The following is a 24421-nucleotide window of genomic DNA, read 5'->3' as shown; positions in this document are numbered from 1 at the left end:
TTCCTTTCAATTGTTATAAAGTGTTGCTAGTTGGGAGAAGTATTTTCTAAATAAAAATCATTTAAGAACTATAAATGAAAAATTTGCATTTTAAAAATTCTTTCTTTGCTGTCTAACAGCAAGTGGAATAAGGGAAGTAAAAAAAGTAAAAGGAAAGAAAAAAATGCTTTGGGACCTCTCACCACCCTTCCTCGTCCCCCATGCATTTTGTTTTTAAGTCAGTTCCCCCTTCCCAGTTCTATGGTGATAATAAATCAAACCAAAGAACTTGCAGCTTGCGTGCCATATATTGGATACCCAAACAGAGAAATAAATTAAATTCATACTCCTGATTATAATATTGCTAAGAACTAAGCGATGGAAATGACTTTAAAATCAAAGCAACGGCATTTTTATAAATAACAACAAAAATTAATTTAACAGTGAAAAAACAAGGCTTTCTTAAGTAATCAGAATCTGAAACAGATCCACCGCACAGAACGGAAAACTCACTGAAAAGCATTCCTCAATTAAAATGTTCACTATTAAGCAAAAACACAATGAATTAAAAAATTAATTTCCAACTAAAAAAGTTGAATACAAAAAAAGCTAACAGTCTAAATGTGAAGAATCTCAAAAATGGATATCTGCGTAATTTAAAAATTGAAACTAAATTAAATGAGAATTAATTAAAAAAGAAATATATTTTTAAATAATTGAAAATGAGCAATGTAGTTTTAAATTTTTTGTTAAAGCTAAGATATATAATTAAAAAGACTAAGAATTGAATATAGTCTGTAACTTACAGAAACAGTAGACGGTAAATTTCATGAACCTTATAAGAGATAGACTAATCCAGCGGGCAGGGCGCGCGTCATCCACATGTCGGAAAGAAGAGTAGGGGCGATTTAGTTTATCGTAACATTGAAACCTATGGCGTTTGTATCACATAACTGTTTTTAAAAGTGATACGTTGTATAAGTGATGATATAATGAAAATCACAGTTTTTGCTAATAAGATTTTATATATCTCATGAAACCACTTTTTAGTGCATTTTAAGCATTTTTTTTTTTTTTTTTTTTTTTTTTTTTTTACTGCATTTTGAGCATAAGCGTAATTCTTGTATAAACATCACTAGTTTGATAAAACGGTAAAAACTCTAAACACAAAATTTATGAATTTACTTTTGCCTACAAATAAAGTAAGATTGATAGTACATGATGCTATGATACATATAAGGTAAAGTTAAAAAAGATTTTATAAACATTTTCAGGCAGTAGTTGCAAATATTTATCATTTCACATATGTATAGAAACTACGGTTTGTTTTATTTATTTTTCTGTTTTTTAAATTGTTATAGTATTACAAGATGATCATTTATGACAATATTAATAATTCATGAAATTTTGGAGCATAAACTTTTCTGAGTGTAATGAAAAATTAAAAAAAAAAAAAAAATTCACAGTAAATAAAAAAATCTTTTGCAGAACTAGAAATAAATTTAAAAATAATTACTATAAAATACCAGATATTATATGTGCAATCTTAAATTTTATTAATGCGTCTAAAGTAACCTTGTAATTTTATATACATGTAAATACTTTTAATAAATTCTGTATTTTGGTCCTCCTTTTTCAAATGCATCTTCTGAAAAATGTTTTGAACATAGCTTCGAATACTTTGTAGGCGTAAATTTTTTTCTTCTTACAGCTTTAATCCATTAAGAGCGCAATTTGGGATTATTAGGAAATCTAGGGACAACAGAAAAGAGAATTGATTATATACTTTTCGTTCTTAAATATTCTTATTTTTGATCAGTTATAATGCTAGGAATTAAAATTTGCCTATAATTTAAAAAAGCAGCAGAACAATTATAAATTTTATAGAAAAACATTCAAAAATTTATTTTTAGGCATTTTAGTATTTTTTACTTATTAACACCAATAAAAAGCATAAAAATTGTAAGAGAAAATTACTTGTTTGAATTTTTCTGTTAGTTCAGATTTGAAATATTATTTTCTAAAAGAAGAAATTACAAATTCACTTACAGAATAGGAAAAGCTAAAAATATATACAGGCCTGAAAGCATGCAACAGCGTTATAATTATTTAGAACTTTAATTATGTTTAATAAACATGCTAAATATTTAAAAAGCAATCTCAGTTTCAAAAATAAAAATATTAAAAAATTCTTACTTGTGAAATGAGGCATTACCACCAGCTTTTTCTTGACAATTATACGCGCTGCAATAGCCAACCATTGCTAATTTCTGCAAGTCGTCCCTACTCCTCCGGATGTGGTCAAGGTGACAGCCGGGGATGCGTCAGACGAGAGAGAAAACCTATTTGGGTTAGTCTATTTCTTATAAGGTCCACCGAAAACTTGTGATGACGTCAGAGGTCATATGAGCCTGCGCAACTATGACGTCACAAAAAGCACGTGATCTCTGACGTTATTTGAGAATTTTTTAGTCTTCTTTTGTTACTTTAGTTGAAAATTTTCTGGCAACACTGCCTGCCATCATGGTGTGGGAAGCTATTGGGTATAATTTTCGATCTCATCTAGTGCAGATTGCAGTCAATCTCATTAGTGACTGTTACATAAGGGAAGTTGTGGAGCCAGAGGTCCTCCCCATTCCAGGCGCTGTATTTCAGCAGGATAATGTCTGTGTACATGTTTCTCAGACTGCACAAGACTTTAGAGTACAGCAGATTTCGCTTCTTTCATGGCTTCGGATATGATTGGTCAACGACTCGTTCAAACAGCTGATGAGGCACACACTAACACTGAACTCTGGCGTCAATTCGAAAACGCCATCTCCAGAATTACATTCAGAATTTGTATGATTTAATGCTACGACGTGTACAGCCTCTCATCGCTCTGCGTTGCGGACACACAAAGCACTGATTTTCCGATGCTCGTTTTTGTCTTGTAAATATGATCATTTATTTGTACCACTATCAGTAATATGTGAAATAAATCTCATTCATGTCCGACAATTCCTTCATGGTGTTGCGTTTTTCACAAACATTAGTGTATTTAATTAGATGTTGGAAGAGGTCTAGTTTACAACCATACAAAGGCATCCCTATAAGCTGTGCTGAACGGAGTCTAGTTGATCTATTCTAGTTGTTCTCATCCTGTTTTGCTCTGATTCATCATTGCTAGAAGTCGTCCCCCGTCCTACCCAAAACTAGTGTATACGAGTCAGTTTCCCTTAGAAAGTCCTCCACGAAGGCATCCCTCCCCTTGGGCAGATAGCCGTAATCACACACACACACCTACCCAAAACTCAAAAAATACATATACATGTTATTTAGATTTAGATCGTTTTTTAACTTGTTTTATAAATTATACAACAAAGAGTATAGAAAATGTTGATAAATACCAAAACTTGAATAAAAGTAATTTTGAATATCCATAAACTAAAACTAAATACTTAGCAGCTAAACAAAAGGCTTACCGCATTTTCGCTTGAATCTGTGGGTCCGGTTTCAGGAGAATAGGCAGGCTGCATGGGCGTTTTCAATGTTTTCCCCATGTGTAACGTGAAAACGAGACATTTTTTCTTTAGAGTGTCTTTCACAAACTCATCCTTCTCCTTAGACTCGTAATCAAACAAACCAAACCATCCCACTCGCTTCTGAACTATTCGATTCTTGATTCTCCCCAGAACAATGATAAATTAGCACCAGAACGAAGGAAGTTGAGTCTTCTGCCTTCAGTGGTAAACTGTGAAGATTCAAACTAAACTGAATTAAAAAAAACGATGTGCTGTTTAGTATGAGCAGTTTCTAGTCAGAACTAGAAAAGACTAGAAACTAATAAATTAGAAAGTTCTGAGCACTTTTGACACTAAAGATGCTTTTCATATCCTGGGAAATTGTTTTACAATGCTTTGCATTTTTGCTCAGAAATAGATTAAAATTATTGCTAGTAACTTACCACGAATGAACGATTCTTGTAATGAACGTCACCATAGAACGGTTTACGTTGCTTTGACAGGGTACCATTTTATTGCATTTTTTAATTTAGGAAGTCTATAGCTTAATCTTTCCATTTTCCACAATATATGCCACCTCGACTTTGTGGTAATAAGCAGAATTCACAGCATATACCATGGGCTCGAATCTGAATCCCGGATTATATACGGATATTTAAGATAATAGTGTATTTGAGGCATACTATACAGTAGAACCTCTGTTAACCGAAGCAGGTAATCAGTTTAAAAAAATTATTGGGATATGTAACACTAGAAAGCCAAAGCGAAAATTATTTGTTGCAATCATGTTTAGTGATGCTTGGTGGTATGTAGTTGATTGCTCGTGTCGCCATCTATTAATAGCGATCATAAGTGCAGCAGCGCATAAAACTCGTACGCCCTTGATTATATTAATGACCTTGGGATTTGATATTGGATCTGTTACGTGGCGGTCGTATACCGTACCACTGTCGCAAAAGAGCTGTCGTGCAGAAGATTCTGATATTTGAACTGCTTTGTAGTGCGAATGTTTGATTGCTCCTTGATATCGTTATACATTCTGTTATCAATGATCTTTTTGGCCTTTCTCATTTTGGATGGGTCCTTTAATGACTTTCAGCCTTTCATATTGTGCTATGTGTCATTATAAGGATGAAAAAAAAAAAAAGTATAAATAGGAAGAAAAATAAAATTCTTCCCCCCCTTTTTTAAGTCTGTAAAAGAATATAGCATTACAATTCACAATAAAATACAGGAAATGAGCCTTTAAAATGAAATACTGAGAAACGTGTATGAATTTGTGAAATGGGAAAAAAATTTAAATGTCTAGTAGGTTTTTATTGAACTAACTTTAATCGGTTGGTAAACTCTCTTGTTTTTAAGACTGATAAAAGAATATGGGTAGTAAATATAAAATCTATATACAAGGAAAGTGAAAAAAGAAATAATATTTATAAAATGGCAGAAGGTTTCTGCATTAAGCTTAATTTCTTTCTAGTAAGGAAAAGGAAAAAGTAAATAGAATAAGTATTGGAAAATCTATATAAATGCAAAAAAAAATGCTGTGATGTGATAACATCATAGTCTTGAAACTATGTTTCCAAGCGATGCTAGAGATAGAATCCATATTTTCCCTTCTGCTTATACTGACTGCCACATTTTTTTTTTTTTTTTTTTTTTTTTTTTAAGATAAGTAGAAAATCACCCTATTAGTATATCTTTATTCCTTTTTGTTTTAAAGAAAACAAATTTTCTCTTTTTTAATAACCTGTGAAAATTTCGAACTGTGTAGCCTTAGGCAATAACATTTTAAAATAATAAAAATTAAGGAGTTGAAAAAAAATCGATCGGTATTAAAAAAATTTAACAAAAGATCAGAAATTATGTTAAAAGTTCGTCTAAATTTCATGTAAAGGGTTTTTTTTTTTTTTTTTTTTTTTTTTTTTTTCTGTTCTATCAGGTGGTACAAACAGTAAATTCTGAGATGTGAGAAAACTTTTTTTTAATATAAATTGAAAAAATTCTAAATCGAATTTGGAAAAAATTTCATCGCAAACTGTTAACCACATCGGCAAATACCATATGAATGAGCTAAATGAAAGGTTGAGAGGTTATAAAAACGTACCAATCGAGTCTCACTTCTGTTTTCAAGAATACCATTAGGCAAGTTTTAGAATGACGAAGAAAATCACTCGCGCCGTATATCTGGAGAACAATAAAATTTGAATTGATGAAGCTCTGCTGGTCAGTTACGTTGCGGATGACGACGAAACAGAAATGCACAATGTGATAATTGGCCATGCTAAAATGGGCGCTGAAGCCTAGATGAAAGTTCTTCGATATTTAGAGCAACGTTCTGCATTTTTCCCTCTGGATCTTTTAATCAAAAAATGCGGTGATTGTTCAGAGATTGATAGCTACCAGAAAAAGTGTAACAGACCTAAGTCTAACGAAAATGCCAATCAAAGTTGTACAATTTTCGCAAATCTTGATGGGGTTCCTTTGTTTCAGTTTCGTTCTTGAATACTTTTGTCACGAAATCAAATTTTGCTTGGATTATTTGTTTCAAAATATTTAATCTTCTAATAAAACAGTTAAAATATTAAAAACACACACTTTTTAGAATTTAATGTACATATTTTTACAAAATCTTGTTAATAGATAAATTGACATGATTTCAAATCTAGTGTATATTAACCGAATCTTCATGATTATGGTCTTAGTTACCTTGGATATTAGGTGAACACCTTGAAAAATAAAACGGGACAGATCTATAGCTCCCGTTCTCCTAGGCCAAGTTAAATTTTGTTAATCGGCCCCATAAAGCAGAAGATATAGAATTTTTTTTTTTTTTTTTTTTTTTTTTTTTTTTTTTTTTGTGTGTGTGTGTGTGTGTGTGTGTGTGTGTGTGTGCAAATTTACCTACAGTTCTGTCAACTTATGAATTTCACACTTTGAAAGAGGTGCTCGAAATCGACATATTCTATTTCTCTGTTGATCAAAACAACTAGATAATGCCTGGGCAAACAGCCTTTTTGTGCTTTTCCTAAATTAAATAATCCATTACAATTCAATTTTCGCATGATATTACTTCATGTTGCACTACCAGGGCATTTATCATCCTCAACATCTGCAAATTACTTATTCTTTCACACTTTTACCCTGAAAGGTAAATTAAAACTGCGTCAAACTGAGTGATTTAAAAACATAATTCTTAATAAATCCCTTGCCTCAAATTTAAAGACTGAAAAAATATAGTTCTTAATAAATAGTACTTAAATCATATTTCTGCTGACACTCTAATTCACGGATTCCCAGTGGGTTCCACATTGACCTCCTGGCGATCGAGGGAATTTTAAAGGGGTCAGTGGTAATCAATGGGGACTATGGCCGAATATGTATCTCAAATTGATTGGCATGATAGGATTAAATGACATGTTGGTCCATTACCAATCATATCTTGTGGTTTTGGATTCAGTTTTCACCAGACATACTGAATTCTGCGGTTGTCGTCACTGCACGACCTATGCAGTTTTTTCAAACTTGTGTTTTCTTACGTTTTGGACTTTTGCCAGTTATTACGGATTTTCAGATTAATGCTATACAAGAGGCCTCTTTTTAATTAAGCGGAGCCTAGATGAATACGACCACTTATGGAATTTAATCGACGAAATTGCAGGGCAAATGCATCGAGATAACTTTGGAAATGTCGCTGTAAGATTGCAACGAACTGAAACGGATTTTATCAAAAGAATCATGTGAAAAATTCCTGTCAATTTCTTGATCGTAGCTAAATATTACTGATGGTCTTTCTCCTAGCCCCAAGACAGGGAAAAAAAAAAAAAAAAAAAAAAAAACAGGGATGCGGAATGCTTCGCAAACTGTAACAATGGAATGCGCTAGCCCAGTTAGTAAGAAGATGATCAAGACTCAATTTCCTGTTCAAAGTGAAAGCTGAATTTCACCGAGGAGGCTCGCTAAGCCCTCAGTACCCCAGGACAGCCCTCCAGCACATGAAATTTCAATATCTTCGGTATGCTAGAATCTAAAAACCACGGGACAAACAACAGCTCATGCTTGCTGATGAGATGAGACATGAAGAGACGCTCATAGAAGTTGATCCTAACCCTATGGTGTCGGATAAGAAAGAAAGATTGCCGCCAATTATCTGTACTCGGCCAGAAATCACTTGAAATGAACTGACGGGCTTTTAAAGGAGAATGAAATTCAGTTTAGTACATTCGGAGCCGAAGCGGACATTCCTTTGAAAGTTCTTATGCGGGGTTTTTCCGTGGATATCAAGCCCGAAGAAATCGATAATGAACTTTATGCTAAGGGCCTCCCAGTTGAAAAGTCAAAACAATTCTCCAGGGAAAAGGCAGATCATGAAATGATGCATCTTGTATTTTTCGTTACTGTGAGCAGAGTAGATGCAGGGAGAAAATTCTAAACCATGAAGACCTTATAAAAGTTTACTGTGAATATCAGAAGATACCATTCTGGTAAAAAGCTGATCAAATGTTTTAGATATCAAAGCTTTGTTCATGGCTAAACTTTCTGTAATAACAACCTAAAATGTTTCAAGTATTCAAGAGACTGCTTGACTTAGACCTGTAAGCTTCCGAAAGATGCAAATCCAACTTGTGTCAGCTGCAAACTGAATCATGTTTTATTGCTGACATGTTGTGAATTTTCCCCTAAAATTCGCAGAAAGAACTAATATGAAAAAAATCAACTCTAAAGCAGATGAAATTCTATCCTGGCATAGATTCCAGTTTCAGGAAATCTCTTCATGAAAGAACGCTCTCGAGTGCTTGTACGGAAAAGACTGTGACGGACTTGATTTCAGATATCAGCAATTTACTATCCAAAGTCCTGGAAATTGCTGAAAAAATGCAAAACAATGAAGTTGCCAATTAAGAATTTGAAGCTGGCTTTTCCTTATTAAAATTTTTGGAAGAAAATTAACTTTTCTTTCAGTCAACGAAAGTTGAAGCAAAGTGGACATCACGTGACGTCGACAAGCGACGCTCAGATTTTACCGCCGAATTTACCATAGAAATTTCTACGAGAAACAGAGTATCTCACGTTCATTTAAATGTGTCTTCATGTTTCTTCGTTTCGAGAAATGAAATCAGGTACCTCTCATCACAGGACCCATTGTAGATTATTGGGAAATACTATTTCGGTAATAGAACCCAATATAATTATAATCGTATCAAAGTATCGAAGGGGGCGATAGCCGAATATGCACGGGGAACTCATTGACATGTTTAAGAGTATCATTGAATTTATTTTTTGATTACAAAAATATTATTAATAAAACTGATATTTAATTGTGTATTATAAAGCTGTATCATGCAATAAAGAAGAAATTATATAAAATAAATACAACAAAAGATGTACACCAAAATTATTTACTATATTTCAAAAAACAGTATATTTTTTTAAATACATAATTTTTTATGTAATATGAGCAATATAAAAATCAAAACGCAAGAACACAAGAAAACATCATAAAACAAATCTGATGGGGATACCACATGATTTCCTTGTACGACTTATTAAATTATACTTTTTTTTTCTGTATTTCATTTAAAATTATTTCTTAGAATTATTCTAACTTAATTTACCGATTTCTCAAGGCAAGTTAAAAACAGTAAAATTTCAAGTTAGATATCCCGGAAAAATGTTTTCGTACTCAAATCAAATGTCATATTATTTTATTTTTTCGTAACGAGCATAAAACTTTCCTAAATACAAATATATGGACCGGGAGACCGTATTAAAATGTATGTTTCGTTATTTTTTTAATTTGACAAGGACAAAATGTGAATATTTTCATGATTAAACACACTTCTGTAATTGTAAATATTTGACTACGACCAGCAATTGTGAAAACAAAGGCTGGGTAATGACTTTAAAGCCGGGTAAGGCGAGTGAGTATGTCTCTCTCTCTACCTATATATACTCTTTTGAAAAAAAATCGAAGCACCATGAAGGAAGTAGCTGTTTTTAATGAAACGGAATATGTGCATAGCTCATACACAGATAATAAAATGATTAAAAAATCAAGGTCATAGTACCTGTTCACGGCTTTACCATCCTGCTGAACATGGTAGGTCTGGCGGCCGACCATGTTCCAGACACGCTCAATTAGTGGAAGGTCTGGTGACCTTGCTGCCCAAAGAAGAGTATCAACCGCACGGAGACAGTCCAGAGATATGCCAGCGGTATGTGGCCTGGCAATTATCTTATTGGAAAATGGCCCCAGGATGACGTGCCATGAAGGGTAATGCAACCGGCCGCGGTTATCTCTGCATGTAAAACAAAGACTGATTGAGACCACTGGCCCCGTCCTCTCCAGACACGAACACGGTATGCTTCAAGAGTGAAGCGGAATTCATCGCTGAACACTATACGATGCCAGTCTTATATGGCAACCATGATGGTCGACTGCGACACCACTCCAGACTACTCCGCCGATGTTGTGGGGTCAAAGGCAAATGTCTTAAAGGCCTCTGCGAGCGTACCTTTGCCTCAGACAAGCGCCGTGAGGTGGTGTGCGGTACCATGGGATGTATAGACGTGGCTGTAGTGCGTTGAATAGTCGACAATGATACCGTTGGGGCAGTTGGGGCATGGCGAACAATCATCCTGTCTTGCCTTGCATTTGTGCTCCTTGGCCTTCCAGAGCCTTCATTTCGTCGGGAATTTTCTTGTAGCAACCATTGCTGCCAACATCTTTGCACAGCAGTGTGTCTGCACGCTGCAGGTGGCGGCCTATTGCTCAGTATGACCACCCAGCTTCACGCAACCCTACAACGCGACCTCGTTCGAAGTCGTTTAGTTGTCTGTAAGGTCTTCGACATCGTCGTAATGGCATCTTTAGTTGCTTCTTTACAGAATTACAATGGCGGCATCAAAAAGAGATGAATTTTCCTCCTCTGTTACTGTTGAATTTTCCTCCTCTGTTTTAAACTTTACAAATTGCGCACTATGGTCGCAATTCCTGTTCATTTGCCTTGAAACTTTGATCATTTGCATGTTCGATCAAGATGTTTTTGCATAACAAATTTCGTCACGATCGCAAAAGTCCTTCTTGGTGCTTCGATTTTTTTGCAAAAGAGTGTATATATATATATATGTGTGTGTGTGTGTGTGTGTGTGTGTACTAAATACTGCCTACTGCAATAAAAAAGGGAGGTGCACGACTAGATGTTATAGCAGACACATATGCAAAATTTCAACATTCTACGGCTAATTGTTTTTGAGTTATTAAGGTTATTTGAGGTTTTCGAAGTTTCTCTCTTTTAGAATATAAGCAAAATTAGCAAATTCTTGTATCGATGGAGTTTTCCTATAAAACTAATAACAATCTAAGGTTGATTTTTACTCAGTTTTATATTTGCAATAAATTTTTCAGGCCTTTTCTGTTATGGTTTCAAAGATTTTGAGAGTAGAAAAGTACATCACAAGAAGTTTAAAGTCGATAGTAATTTTAATAAAATATGAGATCATTATACCTCTTTTTATAAGCTATAAATTTATAATTTTTTTATTACAATTGAAAATTTTTAACATTTCCAGGCGACAAATGTAGAACATGAAGGTGAAATTCCAATTTTTACCTCGCCTATGTGTTTCCTTCTATCAAGGATGAAAGGGAATCTGCTGAAGTCATTGCATTTTTATGAATAAATTGGTAACTGCAATGATGAATTTAGGTCAAGGATAGCAACAAATAAAGAATAGCAGATTAATGCTGTCGCGGTAAAAGACGCTTTGAATTCTATTTCATGTACTTTGCATCAAATTAACATTTTAATAAGCAGAAATATTACAGCAGAAGAAATTTATCAAGGATATAAGGTTAAAAACAAGTTCGAAACATTTTCTTCTTCCATTCTTTAATTCAAAACGGGAAAAAAATGTGTGGAATAAGTGGTTTAGAATTTATTGCATTTTTTCTTCTAACTTTTCTGCATTTCAAATTTTAAACTTTGTTTAAAACAAGTAAAATTTGTAAAAGTCATTAATTTGCACTTCTGTTTTAAACTAATGTTCTCGTAATTACTAGGTCCCAGATTGGTGAGGAAAATAATAATTTATTCTATAACCAAATTTTTCAGTGCAAAACATCGCAATTTTGATAATAAATAGGAAAGGAAAGTTTGTCTGGATCTTTATTAGTCAATCACGTGAACACAGTTGATGGATCAGTTCGAATGTCTACCTATAGATTTCATTTTAAATCGAGAAAATGTATAAGCAACTTTACTGGAAAAACGTTAATGAATTTTCATATATGGCATCACATACCTTGAGTTCTTCGCATTTATTGCGAAGCGAGTCAAATATAAAACATGATTAATATAAATATTATTTAGTAACCCATTTAGACAAGAAAATATTAAATATATATTTTAAATAATTTTTTGATTTACTCTGTATATGAGTTTTAAAGACTTGGCAATGGCAAGAAGCAAGAAAATCATTCATAAAAATTTTGAGATTTAAGTTGTCGATAAATAATAATCTCAAAAAACATAAAAAAGCTTCTATTTTTTTTTATATTTTTCTGCCGTTTTATTATCATTGCTGTTACTATAGTTACTCGGGCAGAACGAGACAACACATCTGGTATGAAAATTAAATTCGTCAGAGGATTGCATTTATGTTAAAGTTTAGATTCTGTGGCTGGCAATTGTAAGTACGATGAACTTGTGCATGGATATAGATCAAAATAGTTTTAAATTTGTTTCATAATTAGAGTAGCAATTTTAATTTTTATACGCGAACATCTATTTCTTTACATAAAACTCAATTCCTATTGATAAATAGGATTAGAAATTAAATATTATACAAAATTCTGAAAATACATTACAAAACTTTACGATTTCACTCTAAACAAACTTTGGATAAATGCACTTTCTGCAAACATATGTTCAGGTTATTTGAATATACAGCAAAACGCACGGGTGAGGGAGAGAGGCTTTTAGAGGACTATCTGTTTGAGGTGAGGGATGTCTTTGTGGAGGATGGTTGAAGGAAACCAAGTTCTTGTTTACTGAATACATGGCAAAAACCACAAAAACCAATCATGCAGCCAGCCCGTTTGCCTGGGATCGAATTTCCAGTGTAAGATGTAATCGGAAAGTTCACCAAATTTCCTGCTAATAAATTATCTACCTTGGAATGTCAGACTATTCAAAGTCTTTGATCAAGAAACATTACACCTCAAAGATTCTCAAATAAAGACCTTTTTATTTACACCATGTATTCTTCAAGGCAAGTCGACAGAATCACGCATAAGTTTTTTAGAATATTCTTTTCAGGGCAACAATAAACTGAAATTAATATTTTCGTCAGTCACAAATTATATTAATAAATTATTGTTCATAGTTACGTAAAGCTCACGTTCTTATTTTAAAATAAATAAATTCTTAACAAGCGGATGATAACATCCACCCACCTTCTGATTATATATTATAATAAGAACATTATACATTATGTTTTTGCATCATGTTGAATACAAATGCATAATGTGTGCCACGGCATATTAAAATTTGACAAAACTGGAGAGCATATAGGATAAATAATCATAAATCTAACTTTTACAAATCCATTTCGTTAGGAGCCTTTATCTGTCTACCAGATCAAGATTTCATTTTAGATTTCTGCACACCATTGTCAGCTGAGTCTTTTCAGTGCAATTTACTTTTTCTGCTTTCTCGAGCATTAAAAAAAAAGATATTTCCTTGAATATTCTCATGATATGTAATAAAAATTTAAACATGTCCCCACTCCATCAATGCAATGCAAGGCATTTAGTAAGTAAAATTTTCAATACTGAGTAGTTAGCACGTGCGAAATATATTGGAAAAGCGAAAATTTGTAATATGTTTGCGTCAGACAAGGAATCAAATTTGATAAGCAAATGTTATGAAAATTGTAATAAAGTACGTGTATAAAATTATTTTTCGTAATAATTTATGTAGAGAGTCTTTTGAGTGTGAGAATTTACTCCCCAATTTTTTCCTTGGAGATGTCGGAGTTTTTCACTATGTGGCTAGTACGTTGCTTAAGTTCTTTAATGTGGGGAATCCATGTCAATCTTCGATCTTACGTAAGGTCCAGGTCTTTTAACTCTTTCCCGGTTTTCATCCTGTTATCGTTGATGGTGATTTCTGGACTAATGTTGCTCTTGATTCCCTTTTTTGGAATTTTAAGTGACTTGGATTTTCCTTTTGAGATGATCAAATTCAAGGCACTGCAGAGATTGTAGAACTCCTCAGAAGTTTGAGTTTCATGTATTTTCATCTCATTTCAGGTTTTCCCTCCGGACTATCATTTGCGTAAACTATGAATTGTGTGGGCTCAGGCCAAGTAGTAGTTATAATATGCTACTGAAGGTCAGATTCCATAAGATTGGCTAGGCGCGTGATTCTTGTAGCGTCCTCGCGTCTGTTTGATGCCATTGTTATGTACGACGATCTGCTTGCGGTTGGAGAGGAAACTGGTGAATGCTTGGTGTATGTTTGCTGGGCATTTTGCTTCAGTGCATGTTTAATATCTGGTCACTAGAAGATATCGCTCGAGCCTGAGGATGGCTATGTGTTAGCCATCGTGCCTGTTCTTCAGGATGTAGTTTTTTTTTTTTAATCATAAGTGCCCGGGGGATAGATTTACCTTCTTAAAGCCGTATTGGTGTTTGCTAATTGAGTCAACTGTGTGTAGATGATACTTCAAACATTTTTACAAAACAACGATTTTTATTTTCCTAATAATTTAAATCAAAACATTCTAAAAGTTAATGTTTCTTATGAAGACGAAATACTAATATTTTCATAGACATGTTTATTATGAAATTAACATCAAGTTTTCTTAACGAATTAACGACTGCACTACTTTCATTTATTGGAAATGGACAAAGATAATGTTTTGAGTATTAGAGTCTAATTAACAGAAAGAAATGTAACCGAAATAAAGAAATATTTATATTTAATGATGATACAAAATGTTGTGAAAACGCAGCATCAATCAAAATCGATTACTTTTGGGACACTTGGAAATCTTTGAAACACTTCTATACGATAGTACATACTATTTATTGCAAACAGTTATCATTTGACTATCATAGTATTTTCATCTTTTAGCTTTGTTTGCTGAATTTTTACGATAATGGGATTTGTGGGATCATTTCTTGTTTGAGGCTTAATTCTGAAAGAATAGTCAGCGAACACAATCAGTATATGTGTTCGCTGGTTAATTGGTAACAACAATAGGTTAATTGGAAAAGCCGGAGAGATGAAAAATTAGCAACCGCCTTCGCCGGGAATCGAACCACGGACCTCTGGAATACCGGCCCAGCGTGCAGAACCACTACACCACGAAGGCACGCTAGGAATGCGGATGAAATATCTTATATATAAAGTTGAATGCTGCGAATTTTCAGAATACTCTTTCTTTGTTTTCAGTAGTCCCAGGGCAACACTTCTTTGAAAAGCTACCATTTCTTACTTTTTACTTGTCCTCTAGTATATCGCAATAAGATTGTCTAGAAGGTCTACGCCGTCCATATATTTGTTGTAATTTCCAATGAGTTTAGGTTACTTTATGGATACCGATTTTTTTTTTTCCTTCTTGAGTACCTTGTGGTCACTGAAGCACTGAAGACGGATAAATTCTATCAAAGTTAGTTGTCATAGCTATGATAGAATTGTCTTTCCATCGAATTATTACCATGCCGTGTTTTTTACCAAATGCGGTGTCATACGTTCTATGTCCTTCTTTTCCCATTTTGTTTACAGGTATAATAGAACCATTTCCCAATCTATACTCAAGGACTGGTCCAACTGTATGAAATTTCAGCTCATTCAATTCTGACAACAACATGTGTGACGTAAAAAAGTTGTCGAAATATACTTAGTGATATGAAAAAATTTCCGCTATACTTAAAAGATCTGTTACAACATCTCCATCTAGATCTAGATCAGTCAATGGGTTTGAAGATTTTCCGGAATGCGTATTAAAATGATATAAGTACTCATCATAGAAGCACAAAACACAAACATTTTTAAGAGAGAGCTATGAAGGAAATGTAAGAACAAAGGGGCAAGTGTATTTAACATAGAGTAAATGGGTATCTCGGTAATTTGGCAAGAAATCGCCAAATGCCGCCAAGTTTGGAGACATTTTAGTCATGTACCAGTATCACCGTAATAACTATTGTAATTGAATAAATATAATTGAACTCTCTGTTAGCTGTAACCGTAACTCCCCCTCGTACTGCTTTCCACTAACTTCGAGAAGCAGTAAGTATCAGAAATATCCCAGCGGCCAGTTGAAAACTATTAAAGCCCTGAGAGAGAACATCTGCTCTCAGTTGCTTAGTTACTGTTGTTGCGATTTGTTAGTTCCGCGTGATCTGAGATATCCAAGTTAGCTTTCTCTTTAGATGCGCTTTTTATTGCGTATCTAAAGAGACAGTTTAAAGAGACAGTTTGAATGCAACAGAGAGTTGTGTTTAACTTTTTGCGTTGTGTTAGCAGTTTGAAGTGCAACTACTGATTATACTGTGTGATACTGTCAACACTTGTACACATATTTCTGTGGAAAATTCCTGAAATATTTCTTTAGATAAAAATAAATTTTTATTAACCTATTATCGGACTTACGCATTCAGTCTATTACGAAGCCGTACGCACGCAACAATAGGGTATCATTCACTCATATGTATAAAGATGTGTTGAAAAAAACCTCAAAGTATGACACTGCTATTTAAAATATTTAAATAGAGGCGACCCTTAGGCAGATTTTTGGTTTTAACCAACCTTTTCAAACCTTACGAAACCAAATTATTATTTGTTCAATGTACGTTAAAAACAGTTATCTCGGATATTCGTTATTTTGGAAGAGATATTTCGAGGAATCTATAAAAAGAAATACCCTTATGAAATCTATATGTACTCATAAAGATCTTGCTTTAACCTGACGTTGCGTTTTCACAACATTTTAAAATGCATATTTACATAAATAAAAATAAAATAATAACTTTTTTGACGATATTATACGGTTTAGTGTTTCTAGATGACTGGTTTGTCTTCAAAAAATTATTTCATTGATTTCTATGAGATCCACTCAAAATTAAAAAAGAAAATTTTTCAAAAAAAAAAAGTACCCATATGATCATTTGTTTTTATAAAAATTTTTAATGTGAGAGAAACAACGTTTTTGCCCAGAAAAAATCAAGTTTTATCTATAATATACAAAAAAAAAAAAAAAAAAAAAAAAAAAAAAAAAAGACACTATCCAAAAGGCGAAAAAAGTGCTTTTAACTAATATTGCGAAAATGCAACGTCAGTCATTAATAATGACGCGTCTGTAATTCTGTCATTAATAATGACGCGTCTGTGACGAGTCATTCATCATGATGACTTAGAAAAGTTAAGTCCATATGAACAGGGTTGGAAGTTTCCATTTCCTACCTGTGAATACCTGTGTGTCAAAGAAAATTAATCTATCACAATACTAAGCTCAAATAAAATTTCCTTTCCTTTCTAAGTTTCTCGTTTTCAGTGATAGTGTTGTTTAAGCTGCATCCATTTATATCTTTTCCCTATGTAAACTTATATATGCTTTACTCGGTTTAATGGAAAACTTGATTTATTCTTCAACAGCTAGTGCAGGGAGTTTAGTGTTCCTGTGCAAAACATATTCTGGCCTGAAAAAGAATCTAACTACCCAGTTAAACCATTAAAAATGTAACTTAAGATTTGAAATTTGATTAGTGCTTGATAATATAAAGTTTGGTTCTATGATATTAAAAAAACTTAAAAACAAAAATTTTAATTTTTTGGCAGTATCACGTTCTGTTAATAATAATGCCAAGTTAATTTATAATTTTCCGATATGACATAAGCCTAAATAGTGTTTTATTAAATTTAATGCTAAAAATGAGCAATTTCGATTTTTATCTCGATTGAAAATTTGTGAAAACGAAAGCAAGAGAAAACTTGTGTAAAACCATTTTAGCAAATCATGACTGTCAAAGAATTTCTCGGCAGATAAATAAAAAGAAATTCCGCACTAAATAGAAATTCATCCAGTCTAATGAAGATCTCTCACTTCTACATCACAGCGATTGTTACTTAACTTTAGTATTTTGAACTTTGAATAACGTATAATTTTTTAAATTGTTCCGAAAGGAAATTTGCTTGCACTCCTGTGCCCACTAAGACCTCTGTTGACACCTTATTTAGCCGAATGTGTTTAACAGATAGGGACAAATTCTTATTATCACCGTGTTCAACTGCACTTTTGAGGGATTTTTATTCGAGCGGGGTGACTGTACCCTCCTTTCAGCCACCCATCCTAGTTTAACTCCTTTTTTTCTGCCCCCTTTTTAGAATCTTGTGGCCTATTTTGGCGATCGCCTTTCTTTTTAATTTGAAATTTATTTCCGGTATTGAATTTCCATCATTATTCTACACGCAGCATAGAAAACTGTCCGTTTGGTCTCTGGCCAAAACTTCTTATACACGTACTTTCTGCTACCTTCCTACTCTCGAATTTTACCGCCAGCTCAAACAATTGTGCTAAAGTGCTGGGGTTTCTCATTTCAGTATAATCCTGGGTTTGCGGCTGTATTCGAGGCAAGATAATTTGAATTGTCTCTGCATCGGGCTTTCTCCCATATAACAAATTAGCAACTTGCACCTTGCGTAAAATAAAGTCCGACAGCTCTTTAACTTTAAATTGGTACTTGACGTATATAATTCGGCCTCAAGCTTTGCTCTATCTTTGACCAGAGGGATGGCTTTTACCAGAGCAGCTTTAAAATTTTCAAAGGTATGTATGGGACTGCCTATCTTCCCCAGACGAAATTTTCCGATGCCTTTGAACGAACTTAAAGCTTGTCCTCGTAAGGCGGTCGTTGCTATAGTAATCTTCTGGACTTCGGGAACGGGGCAAAGCAAAAAGTGATTATCTAAATTTTCTAGGAAGCTAAAGTGACCGACGTTCTTCCGTCGAATGTCACTGCGGGATTCTTGGAGGCCCGCATTGTTTCAGCGAGGTAATTTAAACCTTCCATTATGTTACCAAGAGCCGGTGGAGTTTGCCATTTCGATGGGACTAACTCATCTGCAGCGTCATTGTCACCCATGAGTTCAGGAACATTCGGGCGCCACTTGTAAGATCTGTCTCTTCTATTCCCCATAAACTAAACTAGATCCTACAATGAACCTGGCGAACTCTCGCACAGGTGTAAAAGAAGTATCAGCACAGAAGGTGAAAATAACCGTTTAATTTAATTCAACGCAAATAACAGAAAGCACGATCTTCGTGGTTTACAAAAACACCCTCAACTTGCGATGAAAACTTAATCGTAGAATATAAATCAATTCAAATCTAAGATAGTATAGTGCTGGATTAGCACGTTAAGCTACGTCTACATAGGTTGACTCAACAAAGCCAACAGGCGTGACGATAATCCGTAACGGCCAAGAGGAGTACTAGAATGACAGCGAGAAAGCAATGAAACGTGCGCTGGCTAGCGAAAACACGCTCTGAATAAACTCAGAGATTCACCCCTTTAAATAGTCACTTCACTTAACTTCAAATTTACATCCTGGTGAGAAAATGCGAGGAAAGCTATCAAACTTAAAATAAATTTGTTATGCAGAATAAGGGAAACCGTACAATTTGACGTTTATGGTTTTAAAATTTCAACATCTGAAAAGGTATGGGATATAAAGTTCCGAAATTTTTACAGATTACGAAAAAGGGTTTCGCTCTATTCCATACCAAGAATGCTAAAAATAACACTGATTGAGGGATTTTCTGGTTTTAAAAAAAATTTGCAGTCTGAAGCTGATGAAATTAAAAGCGCTTTCACTTTGCCATTGGCTCACTTAATGACGAAATAATGTCATCTTGGTGTACTTCTGGTGAACTGGCAATATTTGTTTTTTTATTTAAGCTTTAAGTAAAATACTTATTCTAATACTGCATTCAATTTCCGTAACTGAATATTCAAAGCGATTTCTCTCTTCTGTAGATGACGTTCAGTAGTTAAAAATTGTGTTTAATATTCAATAATAATATACATATTTAACTAAATTAAATTACCTTAAAGGTTTTGCTATCTAGATTCATATATTCATTCTTTTAAAAAATACAATTTATTTAAATTTTTTAAGTATTGCAAACCATGGGAGAAATGATATTTATCGATTAATAATAAGTTAAGATACTCAAAATCATAATTCGTAATAAGTGATTTAACACTTTTTGCTACCGCATATCTTATTTTTTCTATTTTGTCAAATGAAACGGATATTCAGTCGCATGGTATAAGCATTCCTCGCATAATTTTGTGTTTCGCTTTAATTTCTAAAAATTATTCCTAATTTATATAATAGTTCAAACTGTTCTCTAGTTAACATTCTATTTCATTTGCTTTTAAAAACGGTATCAGAGCACTGAAATGGTTTTTAATTCAATACCTGCTGTAGTTTTTTTTCTTCTGCTGTAGAAATACTACCACTCAAATCTTTCTAGATCACAGCTTATGCAATTGCTGCGCATGCGTACGAAGTATGGAACAGCAACTCACGTGCTCTAAATAATATCACCTGCTATTTCCTCTACCAGGTAATCCGAATGACGCCGTGTTCTAGATCGTTTGAGAAGGGTTATTTTTGCCACACCTGGCATCAATGAAACCCCACAATGCGATAGAAAGAAAGCATATTTTGGGGGCACTCTAATTATATTTTTTTTCTAAATGTTTCCGCTGATAACATCAGCTGTAATATGATTCAAGTCACATAACTTATGCTTAGAAAATACTTGCTCTAAATTCATGTATTCTTTACCAGCGCTGATAGCATGGGATATTCTACGTAAAAGCTCTCTGATGAGAAGGTGAAGTGCAATTTTTTTAAATATCTTAGCTATGCGATTATTACCTGTGCACAAAGTTATGTAGAATAAACTGATACATTCAGTGACTTATCCATATTTCTGTGTTTCTAATTAAGAAAGTTTATAACAATTAAATTGCTTTTTCACAACTGAAGTAATAACTCATTTATTTGAATTATCATATGAATATAAATGGTGTCAAAAATAGACAAAGTATTTTATTTTTGGAGGGAAAATAGCTAATTATTTATTGCAAAAAGACGTTTTGAGACACTTCCAGTTTCACTTAAATTTCTTCACACGAAATATACAGATATTACAAAATATTAAATTAAAAATTCCAAATCATTACTTAATTCTACAGGTTATTTACATGAGTGTGCAATGCAAATGAATTCATTTCTGAAAGAGTATACGAAAATAAAGCTAAGCATAGGTGTTACCCTAAGAGTATTATATCATTATAGCTGCATTTTCCCTATCACCATCTGACAACGGAATAGAAAATAAAATTAAAAAAAACATTAATGAAATGCTATTGGTAATTAAATTCGGAATATAAGCTGTTATACACAGTTTAATCATGATAATTAAGTTTTTTGGTTCAAAGATATTATAATAAATTTAAATGGAAAGCTGTGTGAATACAAGCAGGTATGTCATTTTTTAATATTTAAAATAAATATCATACAGTTAAGCTAAAAAAAACCTCAGTTTCTTTAATTTAATTAATTAAATATTTTTAATACAATGCTAATGTCTGGGCATTTAGAACTGCATGCACGTGACCTGTAGGGAATCACAGATTTACGAAAAAATGCGTTGTTGTGGAAACAAAAATGAGCGGGTCTTCCATTTTTTAGTAGTTTTTAAGTTGCGTATCTTCTAATTTAAAAAAAAAAGTGCAGTGGCTCAACAGCTCTTAGTGAGTCATGGCCTGCAGTGCCCTGATATTGGCTTTTTTGGCCATGGGCCCCGGGGTGCAAGAGGTCAGCTCGTCGCAAGACCGCGGTGTTTTGTCCCGAAGCTAAGTTGATACTCATTTTATCCTTCCATTCAAGGGATGACATTCTGAGTCAACCTTGCCCAGCCCGGGGATCGAGCCCGGAGCTGTGGCGCTGCTGCGCGAGGCGCTAGCCACTGCACCACCAGGTCTATGTCTTCCAATTAAATATAAAATTTAGTGCAGTCCACGAATATATTCTTTTGAGCTGTAGACATATACTATTAACTTTTAGAAGTTGTTTTAACAATCAAAATTCCCAATGATAGTTAGCATGTCTATATCTACTTGTCTGTATTGAAATACTTGTCTATATCTACTTGTCCGTATTCTACCATATATTTTCATTATAAATGAGGAATTTGCGTTGAACTAAGGTAAGTGAAATTTAGATGACTGAAGTTCAAATGGGATAATTAGTGTTTGGTTAATAAGAGCTTTGAGCAATTGAAGTTTTACTTCAATAGGTCTTAAGTACCTGAGCGGCTTTCGAATGCATTTGCAATGATTTTGCTGCTGTTGTTTATTCTCTAGCTGAGGAAGATATCAGGAATAATTTAATAACCATGAGTATTTTAGGTGATTCGTTGGCTATAGATCTTCGCCATCAATAATTTTACCAACTCCTTCCCACTTTTGATTGAAAATTCTCCTGTGGATTGAATATGAAAGTTTCGAACGATTCTTCCACTGCAATCTCTCTTGAAGATTTTCGTATCGATGGATTTTAGGTACTCCCATTCCACAAAGGCATAGCTTGATACAAGGTTCAATCTGATCTCTATGTTAAGCTTGATATGTGCAACATCAGCTCAATGGATATTCTTTAGGATCACTATGCGGCAGTACAAAATAAATAATTTTTCCTGTATATTATTCCAGTATAGATTATAACAGCGACTATCTAGTGAGAAAGCTGAAAACTTTAAATTGAACACATATTGTTACCATTTGACCCATTTGTTACATTTTACTTGTATTAGTTCATATTACATAGGGATTGAACGGATTGTGTTTGAAAAACCATCGGAGAGAAATCCAAAGAGATGCTGAGTTCAGATTTTCAACATTTAGCTCTTTTTTTGACACTTCCGATTCTTGATAGTCGTTCTTAAAAAACTCGAGAATTAAAAAAGCATTTCTGCATAACCAGTAAATTATTATCTTGTAAATATACAGTATGATTTTTCACCATTAAACTGTGCAAATGAAATACAACTTCTTGACATAGAAATAACTCAGTCACTTAGAATGAATAAAATCACGAAGCGACTTAGATTTAAAATTTCACATAGTTTCTACTTTTCAAATTATGTACTTATCAATATTACTCTATTTACATACAGTAATATTGATTATCGTATATAAAAACTGTAATATTGATTACTGTAAGTTTTATGTAGAACTTTAAGTTTCATTGTTAATGTAGATGGTACTGTAGGTGAGGAGGATTTTAAAGAAAGCTTAGAGTAGTAATATACTCGTATTATCCCAGATTTCTGTGAACATTTAAATCCATTTGATTGCGATTTTTTCCTGCTTGTACTGTTGTAATACTGCATATTGTTTTATTTATTTATTTAATTTCTCCACATTACAGAAAAAAATCAGGATGTCTTTTTGTGTAATTGAATTCGTGCTGCATATTTTCTGTATAAGTTCTTATTTTTGGTAGAAACACAGATCTTGTGATTTTGAATCCAACAATGTTTAAATTCTGAAAATAGCTCTACTGGAGCCTAAGATATAGGCCAAAATTCTCCTGATTATCGTTGGCGGCAAAATTGTTTTGTTAACTTGGAGAAACTTCACTCAAAAACTTCACTAGAACACGAGATATGGGCAGCATTTTCTTGATACGTGTAAATGACATTTGACAGTTTCTTGTCAACTTGCAGATTTTCTAGAAGTTTCTTTGAAAAGCATTTTCGAAGCTGTAGTGAGTTTTCAGGAAGCTTCTAGAAGGCTTAGCAATACCATATAAATGCGGCTCTGGCGATCAGTTCAATCGTCAATCAGTTGAGTGATCTCAGAAAAATGCAATTCAAAGAGAATTAGTGAAATTCCGTTTTATAGATTATTACATAAATTCTATTTGAAATTCTCGTGTATTAAGGAGGATTTTTCTAGTAATTAGGTCCTCCTCGAGTTATTTGCAGCTATTTATTTGGTAGTCTATTTTTATCAATTACAATAAAGTCTCGATATTTTCCCGCTTCTCAGGGGTAGTCATTCAAAGAGACATTCGTAGCTCGCAGCAGCATGATGTACGTTTCTCAAGTGCATCGTATGTATCTTTTGTAATTATGTTAATAGAATACTGCTACAGTTAATACTCTCCTGGTAACCAATTTTCTGTGGCAACCACCAGATACATAAATGTATGTATCTTTTGTTATTATGTTAATAGAATACTGCTACAGTTAATACTCTCCTGGTAACCAATTTTCTGTGGCAACCACCAGATACATAAATGTATGTATCTTTTGTTATTATGTTAATAGAATACTGCTACAGTTAATACTCTCCTGGTAACCAATTTTCTGTGGCAACCACCAGATACATAAATGTATGTATCTTTTGTTATTATGTTAATAGAATACTGCTACAGTTAATACTCTCCTGGTAACCAATTTTCTGTGGCAACCACCAGATACATAAATGTATGTATCTTTTGTTATTATGTTAATAGAATACTGCTACAGTTAATACTCTCCTGGTAACCAATTTTCTGTGGTGGCAACCACCAGATACATAAATGTATGTATCTTTTGTTATTATGTTAATAGAATACTGCTACAGTTAATACTCTCCTGGTAACCAATTTTCTGTGGCAACCACCAGATACATAAATGTATGTATCTTTTGTTATTATGTTAATAGAATACTGCTACAGTTAATACTCTCCTGGTAACCAATTTTCTGTGGCAACCACCAGATACATAAATGTATGTATCTTTTGTTATTATGTTAATAGAATACTGCTACAGTTAATACTCTCCTGGTAACCAATTTTCTGTGGCAA

This window comes from Stegodyphus dumicola, chromosome 10 (assembly GCF_044657685.1).
Source record: "Stegodyphus dumicola isolate Sdum_Otavi_A_Nest chromosome 10, ASM4465768v1".
NCBI lineage: Eukaryota > Metazoa > Arthropoda > Arachnida > Araneae > Eresidae > Stegodyphus > Stegodyphus dumicola.
Note: the sequence above shows the minus strand (reverse complement) of the source record.